The 13256-nt window shown below is 49.7% G+C and overlaps 1 protein-coding gene across 1 annotated transcript in view; it reads right to left on the bottom strand.

Annotated features, from left to right (window-relative positions):
• Window positions 1-8094, bottom strand: part of Vdr (vitamin D receptor) — a 53144-nt gene extending 45050 nt beyond the window's left edge. The window contains exon 1 of the mRNA XM_021183597.3: window positions 8008-8094. The gene's annotated coding sequence lies outside the window, so the exon portion shown is untranslated. The remainder of the gene's footprint in view (window positions 1-8007) is intronic.
• Between the last annotated feature and the right edge of the window lie 5162 nt (window positions 8095-13256).

Raw genomic sequence — 13256 nt, 5'->3', positions numbered from 1 at the left:
TCTTTCGTAGTAACTTAATGACTTTGGGCAGAAAAGCCAACCTCTTAATCCCTTTGAATCTCCATTTCCTCTTCATAAATCAGAGTCATAAGTGGGGGGTGGGGGGGAGGTATAAAAAAAGCATCTGATACAGTGCCTGGAACATGTTAAGTTTTACTAACCTTTGGTTACCATGACTTTCAGCCATTATATAATATGCTAACCTCATAAGGGTCAAAGGTTGCTGTCAGGAGAGAGATGCTGGGTGGAGTCGGGGGTGTGGGCAGCATGGGCGGGGGGGGGGGGGGGAAGACAGTCAGGTCCTGGCTTTAGTTAAGCCTGGCTTGGGCCTGGCATCCAAGGTGAGTGAGGCTCAAGGCACAGGTACTTGTCTGCTCTGGGAATCAACAGGCACCGACTGGCTGGAATAATTACAGACTTGACTGACAGCTAGGGTGGCCCTTGCAACTGCCCAGCCAGCCACATTCTTTAGTCCGGTGGGTGGGTGGCTAGGTGGGCAGCTGACTGTTTATGTATCTACCGGGATGCTGGATACTTAATAACTCCTTTCCGCAGTATGCCCAGGCAGGCTGTTCAACATTGAGAGCACTTGGCTCCTTTCCCTGTGGCAACTTCTCAGCTACCCCCATCTCAGCCCTCCGGCTGTTTCCGAGTCGATAAGTAAGAAAGCTAAAGAAACAAGGTCAGACTCGCAACAACTGACCAATGAAGCATCTCTCTTTCCTGGCATTTCTCGAGCAGCTTAGAAACCCTATAAGGAATCCCATCGTAGCCCTATCCTCAGTGCTACCTACGAGTAGCTACTGCAGACGGTTTACACATTCCGTGTCATTGTCTCAAAATTGACATTCAAGGGAAATGTGTGCTTTCCCCAAAGCATTTGACAAAAACACAACTCAGTGGGTATTGCTCGAACATCTAGTATAGTCTCGGTGTTCACATTAGACTCTGGGATGAACTAAAGTGTGGTGAGGTTTTAGTAAGCATGCAGACTTGGGGTCAATCCATCATCCGTTCCTGACGGAAGGCCAGAAAGTTAAGACTTTGGTCATACTTAGAGGTCAGTCACAGAGGTCTCAGAATGCCTGGCCCACCTGTCCACAGTGACTCAGACAAGTACCCCCACCGGCCAGAAACCAGGGCCATGACAATATCACCGTAGCTAAAAGTGGCTGCATAAACTTGTCTAGAACAATTCTGTCATTTTGGAGATGAAGTTGATATTGAGTATTGAAAACCAGGAGGAAAAAAAGGGCCTTCCATTCACAACCAAAGGGAGAATTTCGAGATGTGTTCTGTTTGTTTTTTTTTTGTTTGTTTGTTTGTTTTTAATATCGACTCCAAACGTGGGGTCCTGTGTGAACCAGTGATGCCTTTAGATGAAGCAGGAAGCAACCATATTATCATTTCACAATAGCCCTGAACTGGAAACAATGCAGAGGACTGTCCACAAGAGGGAGGACACACAACGTGTGGCATTTTAACAACGGAACGCTCGATCGCAGCGTTAACTAATGTGTGTCAGTGTGGAAGAGCACATGGGTCCCGTGAAAAAGCATGTGACAGAGAATGGTGTGTAAACACCCTGACGCCATGCGACCCAGCACTGTACACTGTCTCAAAAACACACATGGAAACTTAGAAAAGAAAGCAAGGAATAACAAACCCAAAGTTACCTCACCCTGGGGAATGACGAGAGGGCTCTGGTAACCAGGGCAAGACCAAGTAAGTGCTGGTTAAGAGACTGTATAGTGGGGAGAAGGCACAGTTGGTAAAGGGCTTGCTCCCCCCAAAGCAGGAAGACCTAGTTTGATCTCTGAGTGTCTGGGAGTTGTAATCCAAAGTGGGAGATGCAGACAGAACCTTGAGCCTCACTGCCAGTCTAACCTAATTGATGAGCCCCAGGACTGGATGGTGTCCCTAAGGTTAACACCTAAAGTTGTCCTCTGGCCTACACGCCTACACACACACACACACACACATACAGACACACAAACACACACATACACACATGTGCACACATTAAATCTTTTCACATTATTGATTGATTGTGTGCGTGTGTGTTCACCACAACAACATAGATGTGGATGGCAGAGGACACTTGCGGTAATCCATTGTCCCCCTTCTGCCATATGGATTCTGGGGACTGAACTCAGCTTGTCAGTCCTGGTAGCAAGTGCCTTTACGCCGTGATCCTTCTAGTCAGCCGAGACACGCATATACTTTAAAAAGTAAATGCTCTACTCCCACCTTGGGTGGTTAGTATAGTCGCATACCATCTGTAAACATGTTATATATACTCTTGAATGATAGATTATTTCTCAATTAAAACAAAACAAAACAAAACAAAACACAAAAGACGATTGAAAAGCTCCCAGGTTCCTTGTCTCATGCTTGGCAGAATTGAGAAACCAGTTTACCACATCTGCATTTAGCCAGACGCTAGAACAGCCATTCCTGAGGTCCCACAGGATCTCTCACAATGGGTTTCTGTGCTATCAATTTGGATTGTTGTTGTGGTTTTATATCCTGGCCTCAATTTCCCCTCTCTCCTCTCCTCCCATGTGCTATCAACTTAGAAACATTCATTATAACCTTTCTTTTACTGTTAAATTCCCGGTGCCTTAGCCCATGTCCACCAGGCAACTGTAGGAGCCTTTCAGAAGTCTACTCTGCCAGACACTTGACTTTCCACTGTTAATTCTCAGTAATTCTGCAGCTTGGCTATGATGGCCCTCCCTCAGTTTACTGATAACGAAACAGGAATTTGGAGGGATTAAGAAATTCCCGCCCACCATGGGTCCCAAACAACTGGAACAGGGGCTATCCCAAAGGCTGTTGCCTATACTATACATGGGATATGTTCTTCTAGCTCGGCTGCCTTCAGTGGGAGAGGAAGTGTCAAGCCTTTCTAAGTCTTGAAGTGCCAGGAACAGAGAATACCCAGGGGACCCTCACCTGCTCAGAGAAGGAGATGGGAGATGGGGGAAGGATTGTGGGAGGAGGTGACGGGGGGGGGGCAGTGAGCAGGATGTAAAGTGAGTACGTGAAAAAAAAATTAAATTAGAAAAAAATAAAAAAGAAATTTGCCCCCAAAGTCATTAACTAGAATGTGACCAATCCACAATTCTGCCTCTATTTCTCCTGCTCTTCCCAGCTGCTAGCCCAGCCTCAAAGCCTCCTGCGTGCTGGAGGACACTGTCTCCTGTTAATGTCAAAGGTAAGCGAGTTAATGAGCTCAGGAGCTCAGCACAGGGCCTGACTGGAGACCTCAGAACAGGCTGGAGTCCATGTCTCCAGGCACGAAAGCGCGCGGGGGTCAGGAGCTTCAGAGAGTCAGTGGGAGCAGCGTGGGGCCAGATAAGGAAGAGCAGCGCAGATGAGCTGATGGGACAGTGGCCTCTTTAACCTGTTCACCTAGCACTCCACAGCTGTTTGAAATGGAAAGAGGATTCCTTCTACCTTCCAGGGCACCTGAGTATCGCCGAATTCTGTGCAATTTCTGCATGACGCTAAGTTTCTTTGATGCTTCTGAAATGGAATTTGTATCTAAGACCACAGCAGAGACACGGAAGTCGGAAGGAGACTTCTGAGACACTACCATCCCCTGAGCAACCTTTGACCCAGGGAACTTAATGCTCAGGTCAGCTTGTTCAAACTAGTGAGTGAATCTGACCCCACAGCTCACAAACACGGATTACAAGCCTATAACACGGAAGCCACGGCACTAAGTGTCTGCGACTTTCCTGGGAACGCAGAAGTGTAGAGTTCCTGGGTGTTACTACTGTAGTTTCAGCAGTCCTGACTCTCCGCCTTCACGTTGCAACTCCGCTAAGCCTCAGTTTTTCCATTTATAGAATGGGCACAGGAGTTCTTCCTTCTTAACACGGAAGACCAGGAGGCTGTACCTATTAAGCACATAGCATCGGGTATCTAGGGCCCAGTGATCCACTGTTCCTAGAGTTATGGTTCCAGCACCAGCAGGTGGCACACACTAGTCCTGTCACCAGCAAAGACTTGAGAGCTCCATAGTGTCTGGAATGTCACACCATGCAGAATACCTTAAAGGTTTGGCTTGACATCGGAAGACCAGCGAGAGGCAGTAGCTTCCCGGGAATGGGAGCTTGGTGCTGCCCAAACTCCACTTTCCCGCTGGTACAGCTGCCTACACCCTGCTAACGACAGGACTCTCCCCTGTGCAGAATGAAGACTTTGTGCGGCATCTGGTTCTGAGAACACTGCTTACTTTATTCTTTGGCACGAGACCTGCAGGGCAGGTTCACAGAAGCATGGCACACACTGAGACTCTCACAGCGCCCTCTGCTTCTTCCTCTAGCTTCTGCTGTTTGCCCGCTAGCCACCCTGCCCTCCCCTAGCCAGCTCAGTGGGGGGGGGGGGGTTCTCACCACCTCCTCACTCTGTACAGGCAGGCAGGACTTCCCAAGAGGTCCCTCTCCCTCTTTTCATTAATAGTGATGAGAAAGAATGACTTCCGGCTTGCCAGAGTAAACAGTCACTCCACAGTCATGGAGGCTCCCCTCCCCTGTGTCCTACGCCCTAATCACTCACACACTCGACCTCTGGGGACTCTCCAGAGAGGATGCCCTGAATATCTGAACCACGAGGCCCAGGACTCAGAGGGAGGGCAGTTTCTCTTCCACATGTCACTACCATAGGATGTAGTCGCTGCCACCAACACCTATAGCTTAGGTTGAGCAAGATGTGTCTGTCCCACCCTGGGCCATTTCTCCAACAATCAGAGACAGGAAGCTCTAATGCTAGCATCCAAGTGGTGGCAGTTCTATGCCCGACTTGGTAGCTTTGCCTCAGCTCCGCTTCCTGTCTTGGCTGTCATTTTCCTGGATCTTGATTCTAGTTGACCTGTGCCCTTTATCTACAAGGATGAGATCTGAATGCCCTTTCCTTCCTGGTTGTCTACTCTCATTAGAGAGGGACTTCTTTTGGACATGGGAGAGTCCCCAGAGGTCTGGGAAGCTGGAGGAACCAAGAAAGCAGCTATAGGAAACAGGGAAGAGGAAGCATGCGGCCAGCTCTTAGTTTAACTCTATCCCAGTTCCCTTGGGGAAGCTAAAGAAGAGCTGGCAGGTCTTCTTGTCCCTTTCTGAGCTGCCGTGGCACAGGAAAAACCAAAGGCAAGGGCAGGATAAGGACAAGCGAAGGACAGAAGAAAGTCATTTCAGTGGTGGGCTGAGTCTGGAGACGAGGTGTGCAGGGGCAAGGCTACCCTTAAGGAAGGACTGGGATTGGCTGACCAGGCCAGAGAGCAGGCTGTGTTGTTGGAATTGCTCTTGGGATCAGGCTGCCCCACCTTCACCTCAGCATCAAGTCTCTCTCGACCCTCTTGTCCCTTTATCACTCCGTGTGACTTCTCCTGGGTTTGGATGGTTAGGTATCCAGCTTACCCTGGTTTGGGTTTATGTCTTGGCATAGCCACACACAAAACCCCCTTCACTCACTTATGAGAAACCCAGTTTGGATAATAAATCATAAGTCACTCTTTGTGTGTGTGTGTGTGTGTGTGTGTGTGTGTATTCATCGGGCACCGACATGAAGCGAGGTTAAGGACAAACAGGAGAGAAGTGTAATTAAAAGTGAGGTCCCGGTAGTCTAAAGCTGCTGCCAGGCTGGCTGCAGCCCAGTCAGAGCCTCCTGAACTGAACAGCAATGGAAGACAGTGCCAGGGCTGCTGTCCCTCCTGGAGGTTGATTTGGAGGCTGAATCAAGTCAAGCAGATCTGCTTTGCTGGCATCTCTTGGGACAGGGGGCTGCCACCATGCTGGGACACACAGAAGGCTCTCAGTCGAATATGGCCATGTCCTCATTCCCTCTACCTGCACTCCAAATGAATTCACAACAGTGGCAAGAGGAAGCTGACACTCAGATACCTCAACCCACTATCCAACTACAAATTAGAATGGGATCCTGGCACCCCAGCCTTGCTTGGCTGCTGTGTAGACAGTAGGAGCCAAGAGGCTGATCTCAGACAACTTCTAAGATATAGGATGCAACACTCAACAGCAGCATTCTCCTGTCTTGGGTGACTTCTTGGTCTACCTATTTAGACCCTAGGCCTTCCTCTATTGAAAGCCTAGGATTTGCACATCTACAATCTGTGCTTACGGCAGAGGCCCAGGGGGTCTCTAGGGGGCTTCCCAGGGGATTCAGTCCCTCCAAGAGATCAGTTCAGGGGTGGACAGGGGAGGGAGACTAATAGATCATGTTATAAATAAGTAGAGCCCAACACACCAGGGCCGCTAGAGTATATGCAGACTTATGACTGTACCTGGAGAAAAGTGAGGGTTGGCTAAGCTGCCCCTCTTTCTTCCTTTCTCTCCTTTCCCAGTCCCTTCTCTATCTTGGTCAGGAAGCAAGTTACAGCTGACCAGGAGTACTGACTGGGGATTCCTACTTTTTGCAGTTTGAAGCAATGTCCCCGTTGTCCTCCCTGTGTCCTCACACAAGGTAGAAAAGGCTACGGGGCGCCTATTTCTGCTCAAGGGGTCTCTAGTATCCAAAACAAAGCCAGACACTTTCACTCTTACTGTCTCCTGTTCTGGCTGCATGCACACACTGTTCTCTCCAGTCTTCAGCTAGAGAAGGAATAGAGATGGTCCCCAAATATAAAAACCCTTAGCTTACAGAGTTGACGGTCCTGGGTCCAGACAACCCCTCTCTGCCCCTCCGAAGTCCACGCTTACTCCCTAGCCCGGGGAGAGCATTCCTTGCATTTTCTGCTCCCCGAACCTTCTGATTTCTCCTGCATGCCTGCCTTACGGGACAAGATGGGTACCTGGCAAGGTGAAAATGGAACCAGTGGCTGGTAACTCCACAGTACTGGGATGGAACTCTGGTTCTTAAGAATAGGAAGAGGTGAGGATTTACCACAAAGCCACTGTCTCTTCGTGGTCATCTCCTGGAATCATCCCTTGCCCGACAGCCTTTGCTGACATCCCCCCCCACCCCCACCCCCTGTGTCATGAAGAAGTTGGCCTTCCTCGGGGCATCGAGGCAGACCTGAACTCTGTCCAAGGCAACGTTTGCAATGCCCAGAAAATGCCTGCCCAACTGCTTGCCTAGGCTCTGGCCCCTCTTACCGCTGCTGGGCCCAGACAGGAGGCTGACTCATTCACCACAAAGAGGAGGAGGAGAAGGAGGAGGAAGAGGAGGAGGAGCAGGAGGAGGAGGAGCAGCGGGAGGAGGAGGGTTGCTCAGACTCAGAGAGCCAAGGCTCCCAGAGCCCAGGCAGAAAATCAGCCTCAGGTAGAGGATAGTCATAGTGGAGACAGTGGACTTGGAGATCACACGTAGATCCTACCTAGATTTGCCTCTTGGATCCAAGTCCCTTCAGTCTCCAAACAGAAACTAGTCCTTAAAACCCCTTTCTCAATTTTCACGCTCACCCCTGAGTCCCTCTGGACATCTGTGGACAGGCTCTCCGGAAAAAGAAACCTAGCACACTAGTCTCAAAGCACCGGCGGTTTTAGAAAGGCAAGCACAAAAGGAAAAAACTCCATATAAAAGATTCCACTCCACTATCACTGGTGATCACACATGGCTCCGCGGGGTAATAAACAGGCTCTACACACTCCACCTCCAGAGACCTTAGCACCATCGACAGCCAATCACTCCCTTTTCACTCCTCCACTCCAAGTCAAAGCGCCCGTCCCAGGAAAGAAACAAACGCTTCTTGTTGTCCAGCGCTGAGCACCCTCCTAGCGAAGGACTCCCACGCTGAGCCGCCTGATCATCGCGGAGGTGGCTGTCCCCTCGCCAGCCTCGTACGAACTTCAGCTTTCTCAGACTTGGGTGCCCTCTCAGAGTCCCAACCTCATGGCACCACAGCCCGGATCTCAGTCGCCAACTTCGCTTTCTGAGTCTTGGACTCTAGCGCTTGCACCCGAACGCTCAGACCTCTAGATCCCAGACGCCTGCCCCGGCTCTAACCACTCACCCAGAACCCCCTTCCCCCTGCACCCCGATCCGCACCTGGTCTGGCGGTGGACACACGGCTCGGCGCTCCCCGTGCTTAGGGCTCGGCAGCAGCCTTTTGACAAGCAGAGACTGCTCAGCACCTGGCCCCGCCCCCGCAAGGCCCCGCCCCCGGACCGCCCTGCCCCTCAACCACGCCCCCTAAGTCCAGTCCTCTGCCTCCCTGAAACTTTCTTGACTTGGAATCAACCACTGCACTGTCACCTTGGAGGCCCTGCCTTGCGAGGGGCTCCAGGACCGCCAGCCACAGTGCAGCACAGGCGTCTGCCTTCCATGGGACAGTCTTTGATGATGTCGTGTGTGCAAATCCACGTTTCTGCCTGTGATGATCCGTGATGTAGCCACCACCCACCCCCGCCGCGGTGGTTCTACCCAATCTGCTGTAGACGCCTCCCCCAGGTGTGTCACCCGTACCTGAGTTGACCCGAGACCCCGACGCCCGCGGCGCGCTGCAGGGAGCTGTTCTCTGCGCGCCAGAGGGGGAACCTCAGGTGAGTTTCTCCTGCAGGGCGCTCAGCCGGACTCCACTGGTTAGGATTAGCCCAAGAAAACCAGATTGGAGGCTGGAGTTCCGTCCTTTCTCCTACCCGACGTTCTTCTGCTAACTACAGCGACGGAGCATGTTCTTGGCTAATTGCATCTCATTCCAGCAAGCTTTGCTGTAGCTTCTGAGGTCTCTGCCTCCCAGATCATCCCTTGCCACCGAGACCCTGGTGTGAAGGAAAGAAAAAGGCACAAAGTTCACCTCAAGACCTGGAACTGTGCATGGCACCTGAGAATTCATTGTAGAAAAATTTGGATAAAGATTACTCTACTCACACGCTCTGTGTTCTGCAGTCTATAGGGGTCCCTTTTTTTAGTAGGAGATGTATGCATAAATAAACATAAGGGTGTTCTAGAATACAGATACCCACAATGTCACCGGACAGTTGGTGACCTCCTTTAGTCAGGAAAGATAATGTTTAGGAGGCTCAGTGGGGACAGGGAGGTGGAGAACTGAGTGATTTGCCCAGACCAAGCAGTGGACCAGTGGAGGATGAGAGCCCAGCCTGGCGGTTAGTGCACTTCCCTCACACAGAGGAGTTAGAGTGGAAGAAATACTGCCCCTTCCAGCTCTTGATGACTGTCCCCAAGAAACCAACGGAGGCTAAATAGAAGGAAGAGCTTCCAGACAGTGGGGTCTGAGGGGAAGCTGTGAGGAGCTCTTTAAGAGACCGTCGTGGAAACATTCTGGGAAGGCTTCAACATTTTCAGAAAACATGTGACACATGGTGTTTAAACTCAAATGAATGAATGGAAGAGGCCTTTTGGGAGCCCTCCCAGTCTGGTGTTTATTCTAAATGAAAAAAGAAATCATTTATTCCAAATGAAAGAATCACTTTCCAGAGCATCAGGGGAAAGCTGACTCTCTCAAGAAGAAAAGCACGGGAGGGAATCTCCACAGCCAACACCTTAGGGCATTCTGGAGTCCCGTGAGCCTCTGCCGGAGGCGATGGAAGATGCGAACCTACATAAGCCATACTGACCTTACTGGGAATCTTTTTCACAGCCGCGAGCTGGAAGTTCACATAGGTAGCATGTTCTAGAGTATGAACAGAATTCTCTGGATGTTTTATTCAACCTTCATGTCAATCTTTCAAGACAGAGCAGCAAAAACTCCGCGCCCCCCACTCCCCATCTTAAAACTTGGCATTTTTGCAGCCGGGCAATAACAGAGCCACTTGAACCCTGTCTTCTTTCTGACTGACCTCCATCATTTCACACTGCCTCTCAAAAAAAAAAAAAATCCCAAGTAATTTTTACCTATTGGATCACAGTCTAGAAAAACCAACCATGTGAGGAGAGGGGCAGGGAGATAGCTTGGCCATTAAAAGCACTATCTGCTCTTCCAGAGGACCAGGGTTCAATTCTTAATACCTACCTGGCAGCTCACAACTGTCTGTAACTCTTGTTCCAGAGGATCCAACACCCTCACACAGACATCCATTCAATCAAGTCATCAATGTACATAAAATAAAAATAAATAGATAGATAGATAGATAGATAGATAGATACATGCCCTCAGTGTTAATTAAAGGAAAAAAAAAACAGCCAGGAAGAAGTCAAATGTGCTAGGTTTGTTCAGGTTCTAGGTGTCATTGCTGTGTTTAACACACTCCGTGATTGGCCCAATAGCCACACCCCTAGTGATGTCCTCCGAGACTCCCCCAATTCCTGGACCACCTCCTTTCTCCTGGCTCTCCAGACTCTGTTCTCCTTCTTGTCTCTGTCCATCAGACCCTTTCCACCATCTCCAGGCAACAATGACCCGCTGTAGTATATGTTCCTCTATCATAGGGTTTATCGCCTTCTAACAAGATACTTTGTATTTATTTTGAATAAGAATTTGTTCTACCCCCAGCTTTGTTCTCAGAAAAGTAACTTTGTAACAGTGGGAAAAGCAAGATTTCTTTCTCCCTCTCTTCTTCTAGAAAGAAGGTCATTGTCTCCTGACCTCACACATACCTGGGTAGGTCCTGGAAGGGAGGCTACATTCTCAGACTTTCTTTCCTGGAAGCCTTGAGAACAGACTCAACATTCTCTGGGAACTCTACTTCAGAACTAGTAGCTTTAAATTACTTTAGAGGCAGGTGGATCTATGAGTTTCAGGCCAGCCTGGTCTCAGAGTGAGTTTCAGGACTGGCAGGGATACACAGAGAAATCTTGTCCCAAAACAGAAAACAAAATTCCTCTAGGTTGTTGCAGGACCCGTGCGCCAGATCCTCTGTGTAAAGTACGAATTTTCTTTTTTCTTTTTCTCTCTAAAGATACCATTCTCTATTGTCCTTAGAAGGGTGGCGTTGGTCACTTGGTCAGATTGTCTCTGTTTTGTATTTGTCTCTGATCCGTTTTACCAGAAACTACCTAGGAATTCTATAACTCGGCCATTAAAAAAAAGAGAGAGAGATTTATTTATTTATTTTATGTATGAGTACACCATAGCTGTCTTCAGACACAACTAGAAGAGGGCATCAGAGGCCATTACAGATGGTTGTGAGCCAGCATGTGGTTGCTGGGAATTGAACTCGGGACCTCTAGAAGAGCAGTCGGTGCTCTTAACCACTGAGCCATCTCTCCAGTCCCTAACTCAGCCATTTGCATATTAGCAAATAACCCCTGCCAGGGACATGCTCTTTGCAGGAGGGACTTCAGGGCTTGGAACCGCCTTGTGCATCCCATAAGGCAAAGCCTCGTCTCTGGTCATCTCTACTAGGCCCTGGGTGCCTATGGGTGGTGTGGGCAGATGTGGCCTGTCGTCAGCCTATGAGACCCCCCTTTCCTGCATCCTGGGCAATAATGTCTCAGAGATTGGCTGGCCCTCTCTGAGTTCCTGGCCATGATGTAAGATCCCAAGCAGATCCCCTTGTCTCTGACATTCCCACAGACCCTGTGCTTATGACAGAGGGATTTCCCTGATAAAAGAGTGGTGCCTTTTGTGCTCTCAATGGACTGCTCCCCTCTGACCATTTGCTTGCTCCCGTCCTTGGTCTCTTTCCTCCTCCGTAATATTTTATTGTTATGGGCATGTGAAAAGACAGACAGCAAACAGATGCCAGAAGAAGATGCCCCGAGAGCCACAGAGCCACAGGGTCACGGTGGCAGAAAGGACCAAATCTTCTTCTCGCTTAGCTCTTCCTTTAGACGCTTTTATGAAATTAAAAGTTTGGAAAGGTTAACTCAGCCGTCTATTTTAGGACAAAAGGGATCTGGGATCGTTCGTGTGTGTGTTCAGATGATGCAGATGAAATGAATAAATGGAGGCGCTGCACGCAGAGAAAGCAATTGCACTGAAAGGGCCCTTCCAGGGCAATGGCTTCCAAACGCCAGCAGCTAGCCAGCAAAGACGCACAGCCATCATGACCCAGACTGCATGCAGAAATGTTCTCATGAAGCAAGAGCTACGCTGAAGTGGGTTCTCTCTGGATAAGAAAGAACGAAAGAAAGAGAGAGAGAGAGAGAGAGAGAGAGAGAGAGAGAGAGGGAGGGAGGGAGGGAGGGAGGAAGGAAGGAAGGAAGGAAGGAAGGAAGGAAGGAAGGAAGGAAGACAATTTTTTAAAAAGTAAAGGTGTGATAGCCCCTAGGTATCGTGGAGGAGGAGGCTTTTTGTAGATAAAAGGGAGAGCACAGCCAGAGGCAGGCACCTCTGGGAGAGTCCAGAGTGGACATGACCTTGAGCTATGGAGAGGGGTCAAGGAAGGGAGGGGAAGGGAGGGGAAGAAGAAAGAGGAGGGAAGGGAGAGGGGAGGAGAACCACCAACCAAGAGGTGCAGCCTGGGCCAAGAGGATGGGCAAGAGGAGGGTAAAGGTAGATTAAAATGTCTGGATTATATAAAGAAGGGTAGCCCAGCTCCTGGACTGAAGAAGTTTAATGTAGGGAGGTAGAGCATGCCTGCTATACCGTATAACAGGTAGGGACTGAGGAATGCTGGGAGAACCTGGTGGCCAGAGACCCCCCCAATCTCTTTCTCTTACTCTCCCTCCCTCCCTTTCTAGATCTCTACATTCTAACTCACTCCTCCCTCTAGCTCTCTGTCCCTCTGTCTCTCTCTGTCTTTCTCTGTCTTTCTCTCTCAATCTCTCTCTCTCTCTCTCTCTCTCTCTCTCTCTCTCTCTCTCTCTCTCTCTCTCTCTCTCTCTCCCTCTGTCTCTCTCTCTCTCTCACACACACACAGAGGCATCCTGGCTTGCCCAGCATAGGCCAGCTCTGGGGAGAGTCAAGAGTGAGAGCCACAGACCCCACCTGCTCTAGAAGCAGTCAGGTGCTGCCAGGTAGCCTCTGGCTCTAAATCCTTCTGGCTCCACAGCTCCATTCCCAGCAGCCCAGCTCATGTCTTATCCTTGAGGGGTTTGGGCATCTGTTTCTCATCTGTTCCCACATCCTCCAGTCCAGGTTGCCTGCCAATCCATTGGCCCGCACACGGTGTCAGTTGGCATGTTCTGGGGGAGTCAGATGGGAAAGTGCAGACTTCTACCTGGATCTCCAAGCAGAGGCAGTGTGGAGCTCTCCCAACCTCCAGGTATTTGCTAGGCTCCTGTCCAAATCTGCAGCAGACAGCGATGACACTTCTCCAACCCCCATAGTCAACCATTAATACTGTTGGAGTAAGTCATAGGCTCAGAGCAGACTCCTTTCCCATCCGGTTACTGTCTGAGCGTTTTTGTTTTTTTTTAATTGTTGTTGTTGTTTTGTTTTTTGGTTTTGTTTT

Source organism: Mus caroli, unplaced genomic scaffold, assembly GCF_978045245.1.
Source record: "Mus caroli unplaced genomic scaffold, Mus_caroli_1 scaffold_16, whole genome shotgun sequence".
Lineage (NCBI taxonomy): Eukaryota > Metazoa > Chordata > Mammalia > Rodentia > Muridae > Mus > Mus caroli.
This window is presented reverse-complemented; position numbering and strand designations above follow the sequence as displayed.